At 45.3% G+C, this 16,904-nt stretch overlaps 1 protein-coding gene across 1 annotated transcript in view; it reads right to left on the bottom strand.

Moving 5' to 3' along the window:
• The window catches only part of PPAT (phosphoribosyl pyrophosphate amidotransferase), a 335,241-nt gene that overhangs the window by 169,496 nt on the left and 148,841 nt on the right, over positions 1-16,904 (bottom strand). The gene's annotated exons all lie outside the window — the stretch shown is intronic.

Raw genomic sequence — 16,904 nt, 5'->3', positions numbered from 1 at the left:
TTATAAAATCGTTTAAATGCGGCCAGTATATCCAAAGAATTTCTCTGTGTTAGGCCATACTCATTCAATTTCTAGGTTTCCATATAGGATTGTTGTAAAGTATTTCTAATCCATTCCTCTTTCTTAGGGACTCTTTCTACACCAATTCATGGCAATTCTGCACTTAATCAATAGTCTTCCCCACAAAATGTCTAACTGCATGTGGGACCAATTTGGCAAAGCTTAATAGGTTCATCATCAGCTTCACTTCAAACCTCCCACCAATAATGTCTGAAATAGTGGCAAATATCTCATGCCAGTAGGTTAATAAGAGGACAGGATTCCGCATGGTTTGTGTGACCGGGAGGGCAGTGATGTGGCCTGGTGGGGTCAATTCTATATTGTTTTTCCGGTGTGAAGTGTGCTCAATAGAGAAATTTAAAATGGAGCAATTTATGTCTGTGGTTCATAGACATCAGTTTTGTTTGTAAGCAGCAAATCTCCACACTGTGTCGGAAAGCTCCATTCCAATGTCTGCTTCCCACACCTGCCTATAATAGGTGGTGTCCACCGTTCTGAGTCTGTGGCCATAGCATATAGTTTAGATCCCCACCTGGTAGAGTCTAGTGACATGATGATCTGCAATAGTGGGACAAATTGCGGTGGATCCTCAGGGAGTCCCTGAAATGTTGTGTGTGGTGCGTCGAAGTCACTTGTAACTAAAAGTATCCAAAGGGGAAAAATCAAACCGTGACTGAACTATTCCAATGAAAGAAACTTTCCCTCCCTATACAGCTGACCCAAATCGGTCTAACTGATTTTCAGTACGCGGCAGGAGAGTTTTTCTGATCAGCTGTAGACAGCAAAGTACAAAAATGGAACATTGGTTCACTGACCTGTAGAGTTCCATGTTCAATGTTTTTGCAACTGTCAGTATCTCAGCCCTTGGACACGTCATGCCAAGTGGTAGCAGGGACCCCAGCGGGATAGCATCTGTTTGTTCTTTCTCCAGCTCTGCTTTTAGGGTGTTGTCTGTAAGTGGGAATAACTCAGTCTTCTACTAGTTCATGGAAATGCCAGACTCCACAAATTTGATTCCTTCCCTGATTAACTGAGGGAGATTTTCAGTCAGCTTTCAGGACCTGGCTTGGCAGTTCGGGCTGGACTGTGCCCATGGGTAGCAGGGTCAAGACTTTGAATTGAATTGAATTGAAAGTTCTCTTGTATAGCGCTATCTACCCGGAGGCCTCGTAGCGCTTATGACAGAAGACTAAATTAGCGTGGGCTCGGGTAGATCAGCAGGAGTTGGCGAACAAGTGAGTTTTCAGGGCTTTCCTGAAGGAAAGATGATTAGTGGTCCCTCTCAAGGTTAGAGGAAGAGTGTTCCAGAGCTTAGCCGCGGTGTGTGAAAAGGAGCGGCCTCCCCAGCGGGCTCTCCTAACTCTGGTAGAGGAGGCCAGCTGGAGGGTCCCGGATCAAAGGGAACGTGACGGAACATAGGGAGTAACAAAAGGCTGTAGGATTGCAGGGCCCAGATGATGAAAGGCTTTGTGAAGAGTGCACATAGCCTTGAATTGCACTCTGGCCGCTATGGGAAGCCAGTGAAGTTCCCGTAGGGCATTCCTTGCTGACTGCCAGCGGGGAAGGTTGTAGAGCAGGCGAGCTGGACTGTTTTGGGTGACTTGGAGCTTCTGGATAACAAAGGAAGGGGCTCCCATATAGAGGACATTCCCATAGTCCAGGCGAGATAGTACGAGAGCCTGGACTAGGATCCTCCTTGCCTGAAATGGGAGCAGAGGGAGCACCTTCCGTAGCATCCTCATCAGTCCAAAACAGGTGGCTGCAGTCTTTGTGGCTTGAGCTGAGAAATTCAGGGCAGTGTCAAGCCAAACTCCCAAGCTTTTTATTTGGTCCTTGGGGGCTGGGGACGGGCCCAAACATGGTGGCCAGATGGAAGCAAAGACAGAGGGGGAGGGGTTACCTAATAGGATAACATCTGTCTTCTCCCCGTTGAGTTTTAAACAGGAAGATTGCATCCATCTGGCAACAGCCTCCAGACAGGGGCCTAGGGTGTTAGACGACAACTCCGTGTGGTCTAAAGAGACCACCAGTTGGGTGTCGTCCGCGTAGGTGATAATACGCACACCGAAGGGTTGGACAATCCTGTCGAGGGGTTCCATGTAGGTATTAAATAAGGTGGGGCTCAGGGAAGAACCCTGAGGAACCCCACACCTGAGGGGATGTTTAGGTGACACTGCCTCGCCCTCGAAGACCTGGAAGAAGCGGTCAGTCAGGAATGATGTCAGCCAGTCCAGAGCCGGGCCCGACACGCCCATGTCCGCCAGACGTTGTAATAGCGTGACATGGTTAACCGTGTCGAACGCGGCGCTGAGGTCTAATAAGATGATGGCAACTTTGCCACCCTGGTCTAACACTGCTCTTGCTTCCTCTGTTACCGCTAGGAGGGCGGTTTCAGTCCCGTGTAGGGGGCGAAACCCTGTCTGGGAGGCACGTAGAAGGCTGTTTGACTCCAGATAGTTCATCAGAGTGTTATTTACATGCCTCTCCAGCAGTTTGCTCAGCCAAGGGAGCAAGGAAATAGGACGATAATTCGCCAAATTGGATTGGTCGAGATTGGGCTTCTTCAACAGGGCCCTCACCATCGCGCACTTCCAGGAGGGAGGTACGGATTTAGAGGAGATGGAGGTGTTGAGAAGGTCCAGTATGACCGGGCGAACTATGTCCATGGCCTTGATAAGGATCTGAGGGGGTGCTGAATCGTTAGGGGAGCCTGAAGTGACTTTGGAGATAAGCTTATCCAGAGCCGAAGAGTCTAAAGGTGGAATTGTGTCAAGCCTACACAGGACTGCGATATCAGAAGTGGAGGGGAGGGGGGGGGGGGGGGGGTCCAGGTCATTATTAGCATCCCCAAAAGAGGAGTATATATTCTGTATTTTCCCAGAAAAGAACTCAGCCAGCTCGTTGCAGCGGTTTTGGGCGCCATCAGCAGAGGGGCATTCCGCAGGGGGTGAAATGAGTGACTTGACAATTTTAAAAATCTCCCTTGGGGCGTTAGCGGCTGCATTAATTTTGCTGCCGTAGAAGGCAGCTTGTGCCGTCTTTATCTCCTGTTTATAGAGCCTAATAGCGTCTCTATAATCATCCTTCTTAGACTTGGAGTAATTGTAAGACTCATTTGCATATGGCTGGGTCCAAACCAGGGTGGCATTGGGAGCAAGAAAACTATGGGTAAAACAAAGATCTGGGATTGGGGTGAATGTTTGATTTGTTCATGTTATGGTCCATCATTTGTTCTTTTTGCTTTTGTTGCCTTAAATAGGAAGGGTATGCCCTGACACCGGTCCTGTGCTCACTGTGCCACTGGATTCAAGCTAGCCTGGCTGATGAGGGGTGATAGACAGAAACTGGTCCCAGGACGCCTATTTCCGGTCCACGGAGGATCTGGCTTGGCAGTTGGACTGTACCCATGGGGAGCAGGGTGATGACTGATTTGCATATGGCTGTGTCCAAACTAGGGTGGCGTTGTGAGCACAGAAACAATGGATTGAACCCAGATCTGTGAAAGGGGGTGAATGTTTGATTTGTTCAGCATTCCGTCCATCATTTGTTCTTTTGGCCGCAGTATATCATCAACATACATAAAAACAAGCATTGGTGTAGACAATAAGTCAGGCCTCTGGGACCTTATAAGTGTTTATATCTAGAGGTATTAGCTTTGCCAATGTGTTAATAGTTATGTTGTTGAGCAGTGTGTCTGCTATCTAGCATGCTGAAAAGTTATAACAAATTGTTTTAAGCATTTCTGTTTCCGAACCGGGCACGAGCAGATATAAAAGAAATCATTGGTATGGAAGCTTTCGTTTCAAGAAGTGCACATTGCTATTATAGTCTCTGGAAGCAAGCAGCATTATGTGCAGAATACGGACAGTGAGGTTGGCTAAACTGGGCTGACACACTGCCATATGCTGAAGTAATGATGCAATCGTTCAACAAAGGATAACTAAAAACAAAATATCTTTGCAATTGCAAGACCTAGAAGAATGGAAGAGACTGCAAGAAAAGGGTGAGGAATAAGTGAGACAGAAGTAGGTACAATGAAAGGAGGTCGACTTGGTCAGGAGATAAAAAAAGTGGGTGAGGAGTACAATATCTGCCAACAGAAAGACTACGGGAGCATGACGATGGGGCAGCAACGTACATCTAAAACTTTACTCTGGGTGCTCTTTGTGATTTTGTGACTAAGAAAGCAAGTTGCAAGTTATAGCTATATGCCTATGATGTGTGCACTTTAATGTAAATAATGCCCTATCACATGTCAATCCAAAGCCATTGCTTCTAAACTAATTTCAATTTTGCACTCATGGGATAATCGAAGTTTTTAGGAAAATTCCATATAAAACTACTTCTGGGAATGAAGGCAATGTATGCCCTGAGGAAATACATAATTGGGCAATAAATATATGGGAATGCACTCAATGTTTTTAGTCTGGTATTAAACACTACATAGCTAGAACCATCAGGTGTTTTTTGCTTCCTAGGGCTGTAGACACAGCCTTCTCTAGGAATCAGACAATTCCCAGAAGAACGTGCTTTCAGTTAATCAAAGGCACCCTTCAGGGTGTTAATGATGTTTGTATTGGGGTAGAATTAGCCTGACACACAGTCACAGGTCTCCCTAGAATGCTGTATTCATTACTGTTTTTATCTTACTTACAAGTTATTTAGTTTTGAGTAGGATGGAGAAGAGCAGCGTGGGGGTTACGCTGTACACAAAGATTAACCACAATTTGAGTTTTTTTGCAGAGCTTGCCAAGAGCAGTAGTCAAGGCCGTGATCAGTATTTATACAAATCCAAACGCATCTCGGGCATGTGTTCTTAAAGGATCAAGCTGTCATGTTAAAAAAAACATAACTGGGAGCCTACTTAGAATGCAGTCCGCACACATTCTTGGTGTTGTTCTTAAACGTGAAAAAATGTAATTGGAGTTTTGTTTTGCATCTGCATAACCTCCTCTGTCTGAGAAGGTCACTGGTTTGGCTTGCAGCAAGGACATTAGCTGTAAGAAAATACACAAGGATGCCAGTTCCACACAATGTGGTCATCAGGAATGGCCATTCAAGTAAATCTAAACCTTTTTCAGCGTCTCGAAGGACCGCTACAGCTTTCATCCCAGTGTCCAACTTATGAATAATTGTAAATACACTGCCTATATTAACCCACAGTGAATCTATATATGTCAAGTGGAGAAGTGTGGCTCAATGATTAGAGCGGCAGACCCTGATGCAGAGGTCATGCCCGGGACCAGGGTTCAATTCCCCGCCTCAGCGTGTCTTGGGCTCAAAATTCCACGGACCTGATAATTCTCGCCTTGGCGCCTATTCCAATCATAGAGTCCCACTCTGCAACTCTGGGTAATAGCTTGCTTAATCTCCACAACGGCCCCCACAACGCTAAGGATGCCTGGCTTTCACCCTGGGGGTGCCCAGGAGTGGACGCCTCACAGGTAAAGCCAGGACGGGTTCCACAGCGGTATTCGTACAAGCGCCTTGAGACCCTTGCGGGTGAGTAGTGCGCTATACAAGTATCAATTTACAATTTTTTTTTACAATGGTTAGAGCGGCAGACCCTGATGCAGAGTTCTGGCCAGGGTCCAGGGTTTGATTCCCGCCGAGGTGGGGTCTCGGGCTCAATTTCCTCGGACCTGTTAATTCTCGCCTCGGTGCCTATTCTCGGACCCACGCTGCAACTCTGGGCAATAGCTTGCTTAGCCTCCACACCGGCCCCAACAGCGCTAAGGATGCCTGGCTTCACCCTGGGGGTGCCCAGGAGTTGACACTTCACAGGGAAAGCCAGGAGGGGTTCCACAGCGGTATTAGTGTCAGCGCCAGGAAGCCGTATAGGCGACACCGCAAGGTGACGTCTGGTGACAGTGCGCTCTATAAGAACCATGACATTTACATTTACATGTACACAAACACCCGGACTGTTTTGCATAGCTCCTCCGCTTAATTTTATCAGATAAACAAAGCTTAACAGTGTAAGTGTAAATGCTCATCACTCTTTCGTTTCCCTAATACCGCCAATCACTCGAGTTAGTATTTTCAGTTGGACCATTATAGTTTCTCTTTTAAGTGCTGTTCAACGCTACCATGAGGTTATAGGCCATGAGCCAGACTCATTATGGCGCCTTCTCTTATGAAAAGCGCTTTTACACTCCTGAACCAAAAAATAGCAAATGCAGGGTGTCTCATGCATGAGGGCAACACTTGATTACTTCAGGCAAAAGCTTCATCACGAGGTTACTTATAATTAAGGTTCCCAGTTTTCAGTTTTTACGACTTTTTACAGATACATACAGACAGAAAACAATGTGTTCTCTGTCTGCATTTATTTTTAAAAGTAGAAAAATACAGAAAATTGTGTTGCTTTAAAGTGACTCTCTGTGCTTTCATGAATTATAGCTCAACAGATGGACAGCATGAGAAATTCAAAAACAGGATATCATTTATTTAAATAACAGCATGTGTCAATATACATTTGTAGTATAATGCTAGTATTTACCAGTGGATATATTGGTATGTAATATTTGGCAGCTTAACCCCTTCCCTGCTTAGGACGGAACCACGCCGTCATGAGCCACTGGCAGCGTGTGCTCATGAAAGCGTGGTTCCTTCCTGCTGCAGCCGCTCGGTCCACGCGGCACTGATTCCCCGCCTGTGTGGGTGAATTAGTGAGTGGCCGGAGTTGTGACGGAACCACGTCGTCATGAGCACAACTGGCCCGTGGCTCATGATGGCGTGGTTCCGTCACCAGCATTGCGGCGCCACGCTCACCCCCCCCAGCGCCGCAGCGGAATTACCGCAGCGGCCAAGGGGTTAAATAGCTAAAACACGCAGACATCAAAGTATGAATGCGCTTTTATCAGTTAAATAAATATGGAAATGTACAGTTTTATAACAGTTTATATGAAAACACAAAATAAATATGGATAAATACTGATAAAATGTCCCAAAAATAAATACGGATAAATACAGACAGCAATGTTAAAAAAACAAAAAACATAACTGGGAGCCTACTTAGAATGCAGTCCGCACTCATTCTTGGTGTTGTTCTTAAACGTGAAAAAATTTAATTTGAGTTTTGTTTTGCATCTGCATAACCTCCTCTGTCTGAGAAGGTCACTGGTTTGGCTTGCAGCAAGGACATTAGCTGTAAGAAAATACACAAGGATGCCAGTTCCACATAATGTGGTCATCAGGAATGGCCATTCAAGTACATCTAAACCTTTTTCAGCGTCTCGAAGGACCGCTACAGCTTTCATCCCAGTGTCCAACTTATAAATAATTGTAAATACACTGCCTATATTAACCCCTTCATTGCGGCGGCTATTCCGCCGCAGTGCAAAGGGGGTGCGGCCGCGCGGCGGCCGCATGCTGGTGACGGAACCGCTCCGTCACCAGCGTCGGTGGCGCTGTGCTTATGATGGAGCGGTTCCGTCATAGCCCGCCCCGCTCAATGGAACGCTCAGCGCAGGCGCGGAATTCGTGCCGCCCAGGCGCTCCGAGCGGGCCATGACGGAACGGCTCCGTCATCAGCACAGCGCCACAGCAGCGGATGACGGAGCGGTTCCGTCATCAGCAGGCAACGGGTTAACCCACAGTGGATCTATATATGGCAAATCAAAACAGAATGGGTGATATTTTGTCCTCCACCAACAATGTATGACAATTTCCAGTTACTTTAGCAAATATCTTGTTATCAAGGTTTAACAAAGATAGTGAACAATAGAAGGGACATTTGCTTGGATTCTTCCCCGGTTTAGGAATTACTGTGATAATGGTTTTTCATGAGGAGCTTGGGAGCACACTATCCCAGACAGCCTTGGCATAGAACTAGAGGAGATCTGGGTCCAGTATGGCTATTTACGTCTTATAGAACTCCGATGTCAGCCCACCAGATCCAGTGGCATTGCAAACTGCCAGACACTCAATGGCCACTAATATTTTTCAAATAGTTATTGGTTCGGCTAGAAATTGATAATGGCTATTTTTTTGTCTGACCAGAGCAATTTCCTCAAAGTTTTTCTCATTTTGATCTGGTAGAACATCAATTTCTGAAATATACAGCCGTTTAGAATACTCAAACTCTTCCACTATTTTCTCCTTCATTGAGAGATTCTTTTCCACACGAATAATGGTCAAAGGATGGGGGCTCGGAATCAGTCCCTTCTCAGCACCCAGGCCAGGGTTCTGCCCAGACACTCACCCATGGCAGATTGTCTGGATTGTACAATACTCCCTCCGTGTTTTACCTCTCGATCAACAGGGTCCCTCAATGCTGCAGTAAGGTGCATTTCACAGAGGAAAGCTGCTCTGGCTACAGTAATGGTGTTACCATGCAGCTTTTTAGGTCGAGCCTAGAGCAGCGCATGCGGTGCTCTGCAACACTTTTAGTAAGGGGCTTCAAAAAGCTCACCACAGGCTTGTGCGTGTGGTTTTGTTTTTTTTCATTTTACTCACAGGCTATTGGGCTTTGTGTGCGTCTTTCCAAGAAAGACAGGACGCAATTGGGCAACGGCGGGTGCATGTCGCGCCTTTGCTCCGCCCACGGCCTATGTTGCTTGCGGTTACCTGCACCAGCGACATCTGTTTTTATTTATCATGCCCAAACGCGTGCGCGATAATAGAAAACAGATGTCTGCTGTGGCACGCGCACCACTCGCGTGCTTTTCTTTTTTAACCAGACACATTGTCTGCTCTATTCCCCCCTCCTCACCCACATTAGGGATGGCCACGAATCGGGAACATCTTCCCGGAACGCTAACAATAAATAATTTATCACATGCGATCAATAATCTTGGCTGGAGTGTGGCCCCCTACCTCCCGCGGGCCCCTCCCAGTGCACCTACTTCTCACCCCCTCACCCAGTCTCGATGTTGCATTGTCTTCAGTGAGCTGGATTACTGCGCCTTCGGGCATGCGAGAAAGTATTTACCCCGTACACGCCTTGATTTAACTGTTTTCAGGCACTCCCTATTCACAGCAGAGCGACTGATGCCAAGTAGGATAAGGGAAAAATGGTGTGTGTGCCCCAAAATAACACAATGTGTCAACGGCTGACTGGGGACTAGGGAGTTCAAACTTCCTATCTTGGAAGCATTCACTGGAGCCTCAAGTCTTTGTAGCCACTCCACTCACAATTAACAGTTTAATAGCGAGAATTTTGAAAAGGCTAACTTAGTGGTTTGTTAATTATATTGTCTGCATACGTTTAGTGGCTCAAAGGAATGCAGCGCTAAAGTCAACCGTGCTTGCAGTTCAAACTGTTGGATGCGTCCATGTCACGGAGTGTGTGTGTGTGTGTTAATGAGTCAATCCCGGGATTTGTGTGCTGTAATCTGGAACTTGAGTCGACGGTCCATTTCAACTGACAACAGACACTTCTGGGCTGTTTCGTATGTTCTCAGGATATCTGCGTTAGAGATCCATAGATTACACACTGGCCAGGCCTCTGGGATTTGAAATTGACAGCCATGGGAAATATAAACCGAGGACTGGCATGGTGCCCCATGTCACAGATTAATTTTCAATCCGTCCTTAAAACTGTTAATGCTTAAACAGCACCTTTAAATACAGGTAAGGACATAGCCTTAATTATCTCTTATAAGGTCCCAAAGACGAGACCTATTGGCTATGCCAATGCTTGTTATATCTTACTCTAGGCGGCCAAGCTGTGTTTGTGTATCTTTCAAAATACTGGAATATTTTTGTATAAGATATTCTGTTGATTGACGTGAAGGCTAGCTTGAACAATCACTTCCCTCAGGTGCATGATTGCGGTTTCTCAGTCGTTTTCTTCCACAGTTTCAACGTAGTGTTCCTTTTTGTCCCTTAGCCTTTTCAAACCAAGCATATAGGATAGTGAAAGTCTAGAAAATCAAGTATACTTCAGTTTCTGTGCAGTCCAGCAGATCTCTCCAATCAATGTTATATGTGACCCAAGCAGGATGGATTTGCCGAGGACAGTACATTTCTTGGGAGAGCAGTTCATATTTAGACTGCAGTTGGGTAAATATTTTAATTTAATCATTTTGTGCTATGTCCAAGAGATTAGCGATGCCACAAATACCAGTGAGAGAAGCCCAAGGCAGTTTTTCACCTAAGGCGCTTCCGACCCACAGGAGGGACTGAAATAGCGCTACGAGCATATGGTGTGTTACGTCTTTTTAAATTGAAATTATTTTCTTCACTGCTTTTGGGCATTTTTAACCTTAATTCACTGCCGCAGCATCTCACATCACAACGCGAACGCAGTGCCCGTCTTTGAAGCAGAATCGCCTGAAGATTAGCATTCTAGTTGTTTAAGCCTCTAGGTTTCCCTCCCTCACTTCCTATATCAGAGCAAAAGCAGCGTCCGCTCAGCGGGCATGCCAAAGGCACGCCAAAGGCAAGCCAGTCTGTGCCCATCAACACCCAAAACGCGCCCAGGGACAGAACCCCTGCCCTTTTTTCCCCGGTAATTTTATTCACATAAGCAATTATATAGTCAGGCAAATGTGCATCACAAGCTATTGCTGGACTTATTTTCTCCATTGTCTGCGTGCTGCAATCTGTGTGGATGGGTGGCATCTCCTTTAGCCACAATGAATACTGTTGAAAAAAATCTCACCAAGATAAGTAACACTAATGTATGGCATGAGAACAATAATTCTTATGAAGCACGGCCCAGTTCTGCACCCACAAACCAAAATCTTAAACCTATTAAGTGCATTTTGCTTAACACCACGTCGATGGTGAAAAGTAAATTCCAGTTAGAATGCCTGATACAAGTAGAAAACCCAGACTTGTTTTTTTTAACCCCTTCGATGCTGATGACAGAACGGTTCCGTCATCAGCATCGGCTGAGCTGTGCTGATGACGGAACCGTTCCGTCATGACTCCGCCCGCGCAAGGCGGAGTCAGCATGGGCGGGGAATTCGCGCCGCACGGATGTGGTTAACAGAAACATGGGCAAATGAAAACAGTGACCCTTACTGGCATGTAACAATTCCAGCGGGATACATTGTCGCTAACCCGGACAGAATGGGGGTAAGGGGTGGAGGAATTGCCATAATCCATTGTTCTGATTATAGAGTCAGATTCACTCCAGAGTCTATATTAGACGCGGAAGCAATGTCTTTTACTATAAAAATCAACAATGCAGAAGTATTTCCAGGTCTACCAATTTATGAACCCCCCCGGCCCTAGATAGATTTTCTTGAATTCCCTCCACACCTATCTGGAATCTTGTCTAGATACAGATTCCTTTACCATACTAGGTGATTTTAACTTCCATCTGGAAGATAACAACTCTGACACTGCATGTCTACTAGACAAATTAGCCAGTTTTTGAACTAAATCAAATTGTCGCCGAGTCCACACATACAGCAGGGCACACGCTAGATGGTATCTGTATCAATAACTCTCGCATAGAGGTTAAGAAGGTCTGTCCTCTGCCCTGGTCCGATCATTTTTCAGTGCATTTTAACATAACGCCGGTAACATCAAATAGTGGACGGATCTCTTACTGATAAATATCGTGCCTGGAAGTCAGTAAGTAAACCTGACTTTGTGTCGGCACTTAGCGACAGGCCTGTAATCTCTAATGACGCTAATCAAGCTGTCACAGATTTTCACAACTGTTTAAATATAGCTGCAATTAAGGTTGCACCTGAAGTGACCATGCAACCTAGACATAAAAAAGTCTCATCTTTCTGGTACTCTGCAGATCTTAAATTAATAAAAATTAAGTGCAGGCAAAAAAAACTTATCTGGAGATCTCAATATGAGGATGCACAAAAGGAAGTATACTGCGCTGCCCTTGAAGAATACAAGGCCACAATTATACAGGCTAAAACTGCATATTACAGTACCAAAATCCAAGAAGCCACTAATTCTCCAAAAGAAGGGTTTCAAACAGTTTCTGCATTGTTCAAAATGCCTGCGGGAGGTAATTTTTACACCAGATCAAAAATTTGTAGACAAATTAGTGGGTTTCTTTCAAAGCAAGGTTCAATCTGTATATGAAGGCTTGGAAAAATCAGCTAAGGATATAAGAGGAAATGCTTCAGTTCAGTCTGAACATAAGGTCGAGCACAGTGGCTTGCCGTATTTTCCATTACTGACAGAGGAGAAAGTGGCGGATTTGCTGTTAAACATCAAATCAGGCTCTCCCCTGGACCCCTGTCTGCCGCATATACTACATCTGGCCCCAGAGGAGATTCGTATTTCACTATCTCCGGTATTAAATAAAATTCAGTTATCAGGAGATTTTCCCATGGCATGGAAAAAAGCCTGTATCCATACCCTTTTTTAAAAAAAAAAACTAAGTTGGATCCACTTGATGAAAAGAACTATCGTCCCATCGCCTGCCTGCCGTTGGCTGCCAAAGTTCTGGAGAAGGCTATAAACCTAGAACAAACATCGTATTTAGAGACTAACATCCTTGATAATACACAACCCGGTTTCCGTTCAAAACACTCCACCGAGACAGCCCTGATTATGGTGGCAGAGGAGATTCGTAAGGTGATGGATGAGGGAGGAAGGGCTATACTGGTCCTGCTAGATTTAACAGCAGCCTTTGATACTGTAAGTCATGCGGTATTAATTCAAAGACTACAGGATGCAGGTATCAGTGGTACAGCTCTCGCCCTCTGATCCTCCTTTTTATCATCTAGAAAACAAATTATCCTATGGGATGGATATCGATTGGAGGAATTTACACTTTCTTGTGGAGTTCCTCAAGGCTCAGCCTTATCACCTACACTCTTTAACATTTATGTAGCCCCTCTGGCTAGGTTAATAAGAGTTATGGCTTCACGCTGTTGTCATACGCTGATGACACTCAGCTTATAGTCTCTGTAACCGAATCAGCGGATGCTATGGCAGCTGATTTTTGTAATTACACTTCGGCTTTGATGACCTGGATGAGTTTTAACTTTTTGAAGTTGAACACTGAGAAAACACAGGTCTTGGAGTTTGGTAAAAAAGCTTCAATTTGGAATCAGCTCTGGTGGCCTATTACAGCCGGCACCTGTCCCATGCCGTTTACCAAGGCTAGGAATCTCGGATTCATGTTCGATAAAAATCTCACATGGGCCTTGTAGATTAATCAAGTCTACTCTTCATGCTTTTTTATGTTAAGGGGATTGAGAAAGATTCTTCCTTACATCCCCTTCTCTTTAATGAAAACAGTGGTAGTAGCCACCATCTTGTCTAGAATTTATTATTGTAACGCCCTCTATTTGGGAGCAGGTGCTGCCTTATTTGCTAAACTTCAATCCATTCAGAATGCGGCAGCTAGAATTCCGCTTGGGTTACCTAAACATCATCTTACATCGAAAGCTATAAAACGGCTCCACTGGCTTCCAGTACGACGACATATCGATTTTAAGACGCTTTGCCTGGTGCACAAAACCCTGTTTGGTGGTATGGCTGGGGATGTGGAATCCTTGTTCTCATGTTACCTCCCACTGCGGCCTCTAAGGTCAGCCACTCTTGGCCTAGTACAACTCCCCAAGGAAAAAAAAGAGTAAGATGTGGAGGATAACTGTTTTCCTTCCTAGCATCCAAACTCTGGAACACACTACCTGTACATTTGGGAAGGTTACCTAATAGATCGGTTTTCAGGAAAGAAATTAAAACATGGCTTTTTTCCCAACTCTAATACGTCAGTTGTTATGTCTCAGTCATCTCATCTCAGCGCCAAGACGCCTCGGCTGTAGTGCGCTTTACAAATACAGTCAGTCTTTGGTCAACCTACCCTTCCACCCTACAGCTACTGTATCAGCCTAACACCATCCATAGCCAGGGGTAGCGACTCCTATGTCGTCCTGCTTTGTAAGTGGTGCATGTATGATTGCCCTTCCCCACGATCCTGTTGACTCTAACGGCATCTTCAAAACAGCATAGGATCAATCATTAAAGAATATAAGTTGGAAGACTCAGTAGTAATTCCTCCTCCTATACAGTTATATACAGGGGCAACAATGCTATTCGGGGCGATTTACCTTCTCACAACTAGGGTCTAAATTCACATTTCAGTTTCAGGAACAATCTCTCTGTGGAAATAACAGGTAACAAGATCATCTTGAAGATGGCTGCTCATCCCACTGAACATAGAGGGAGTGTGCGGCAATGTCGCATAGCCTTGTAAAAGTTAGAGTATGATATTTAACTTGTGTTCGATGAACTGAGGATAGGTCCTAGATATTATTTTCTCAGGTCCCAAAATCAGCCTTCACACAAAAGGTTTAGAACGGTCACAATGATCACAGGTGGTAACCTGAAAGAGTGGATTCAATTTAGTTGAACCAAAAACCTGAATGCCCTCCAAACAAACTGGAAATTTGCATGAGTTATGGTACATTTTGATCAGGGTCCACTGCACAGAAGTGAACCTCACCTGCATAGATAAAAATCCTATCTTGTCACTTGGGCTACTCCAGTCCAGAGTGCCCAACTGTACTGATGTCTGGATCCCTAATGTTGTTTTTTTTTGTTATAGGCAAACATAGAAACACAGATCATGCCTGTGATCCACGACATATGCTCGTCTCACAAAGTTTGGTCTTGTTGAACCGGAGGGGGCATCCAAAGAGCTGCCCTCAAAGTGGTGGAAAAATTCCTTCGCCAAGAGTTTAGCAGCACAAGCACGGTGGTGGGAGCACACTGTGCAGTGATCGGGAGTGAGCAGGTCCTTTTTAACATGCGGCATACAGCTTCACCCATCTTTTTAAAGTTTTGCAGCTGTGTGCTTAACTCACCACTGGCTTAAATCAGATCGATGTAGAGTGCTGCGCAGTGCAGGAGTGGTGACTGCACTGGATGTATGTGCGCCTCAAAAGAGTATAATACCGGGAAAGAACAGTGCAGTGGAGAGCATGCATGAGTGTGTGTACTGGTATATGTAGAGCAGAGAAGACAACTATTAGACTTGGCATCTTTGGTGTGGTTTCCCCTGACTTTTTGCCTCTATTGCCTGTATTTTTGATGCTGGCTTAGATGCTTTGGGCACTTTGCCACTGCTGATCAGTGTCAAAGTGCAAGTGCTCCCTGTATAAATTGTTGTTACAATTGGTTCTCTCTGTTTGGCATATTTTATTTACTAGTAAGTCCCTAGTAAAGTGTACTGAGGTGTGCCAGGGCCTGTAAATCAAATATTACTAGTGGTCTGCAGCACTGATTGTGCCACCCCATACGAGTAGCCCTGAAAAGGTATCTCAGACCTGTTACTGCAGTGTCTGTGCACAGTTCAACTGCCATGGCGACTTGGCAAGTCCACCCACTTTCCAGGTCCTAACCATCCCTTTTCTTACATGTAAGACACCACTATGGTAGGCCCAAGGTATCCCCGTGGACAGGGTGCAGTGAATGTGAAAGGTAGGACATGTACTAGTGTGTGTGACGTCCTGATCGTGAAATACTGGCAATTTTGTTTTTCACTATTGAAAGGCTATCTGTCCCATAGGATAGAATGGGAAATACTTTGCAACATCTTAAAATTATAACTTCACATTGGGACTAGATAGAGAAATAATGTGTAGGCTCCCTGAATTCAGAATGTAATATTTTTTTTAGTAAAGATGTTTTTTTAATTGTGTGTTAGAAATGCCACTTTTAGAAAGTAGGCATTTTCTTGTTTAACCATTCTATGTGCCTCTGCCTGTTAGTGTATTGACGGTCTGGTTTTGGAATGACAGGGGCTGGGGATGTGCATTCACTGTAGACAGCTACTGGGGGGTTTGAAGTGTGCCTGTCCCTTCCTGGATGTCTCAGAGCTGAGCTGAATGTGGCTTGGCTGCATTAAGAGTAGTGGGAGGAGATTTTCTTGCACCTAAATAGGGCTGATATCCCGTGCACAATGCTGTCTCCACCCCCTGTGGTCATACTCGACCAACAAGGACAGAACTGGTTTGGACTGGGCTCAGAGTTCATTGCACAAAGAGAACAAATACATTTTGGGGTAGAAGTATTAGACCTACAACCCCCAGAACTTTAGATCACTTCTGGACTCAAGAGGAACCTTTGCTTAGGAGAAAAGCCCTAGAGCTGTGAGGAGAACTGCCCCTTTGCTGTGTGGGTTTGGCCTGCAGTTGCTGTTTCTGCCAAGGAGAGGACAAAGACTGGAACTTTGGTTTGAACTTGTTTGAAGAAGATCTCCCTAGGGCCTGTGTGTGCTGCTCTACTGTTCTGAAGTCTCAGAGACACAAAGACATCACCCCCAGGTCCCCTGCACTTTGCTGCTGAGAGTGCTGACCGACAAGGAGGTGGCTGTTCCAGTTCTGGGCCTCTGGAGGTTGTACCTGCTATTGGGAGCAGGAAGAAACCGAAAGAACTGAAGAAATAGACACAGCACTCTTCTTGCAGCTGTTTTTCTGATGCAGCAGCGCTTTGTGTGAAGAATCTCAACACATCACCGATGCAAAAACAGATGCCTCGAGGGATCGCTGCTGAAGAAACGGATGCAGCTCTGCTAGAGGCCGAACCAATCACCAACGCGTCCTGGATTTCCAAGCATTGTATCTGTGTGGCAAGTATTCGCGAAGCATAACCCGCGGACGAGAACCATCTTGGAGTCGGCGCACCACTTCCCCCCACAGACCAGATTTGACACATCACTTCTACTGCGCGCTGCAGAACTGTCACATCACCTACACATGGTCTCAGGAACTGACGCATCTTTGTTTCTCGATGCTTCCCATCTCTGCAGCTGTTTGGCCTTGTGAATTTTGACGCTTCTACAGGTACTTTGTGAGAAATCATGCATCCATAATTTTCTGTTGACCCAGTTGCAGGCAACCTTTTGAAAGTCATATTCTTATTACATGTATGTTGGATTTTTGTCATTTTGGTCTTGTTGAGTT

This window comes from Lissotriton vulgaris, chromosome 3_1 (genome assembly GCF_964263255.1).
Source record: "Lissotriton vulgaris chromosome 3_1, aLisVul1.2, whole genome shotgun sequence".
NCBI classification, from domain to species: domain Eukaryota; kingdom Metazoa; phylum Chordata; class Amphibia; order Caudata; family Salamandridae; genus Lissotriton; species Lissotriton vulgaris.
The sequence above is the reverse complement of the archived record's forward strand: the minus strand, read 5'-3'. Positions and strand labels throughout refer to the sequence as shown.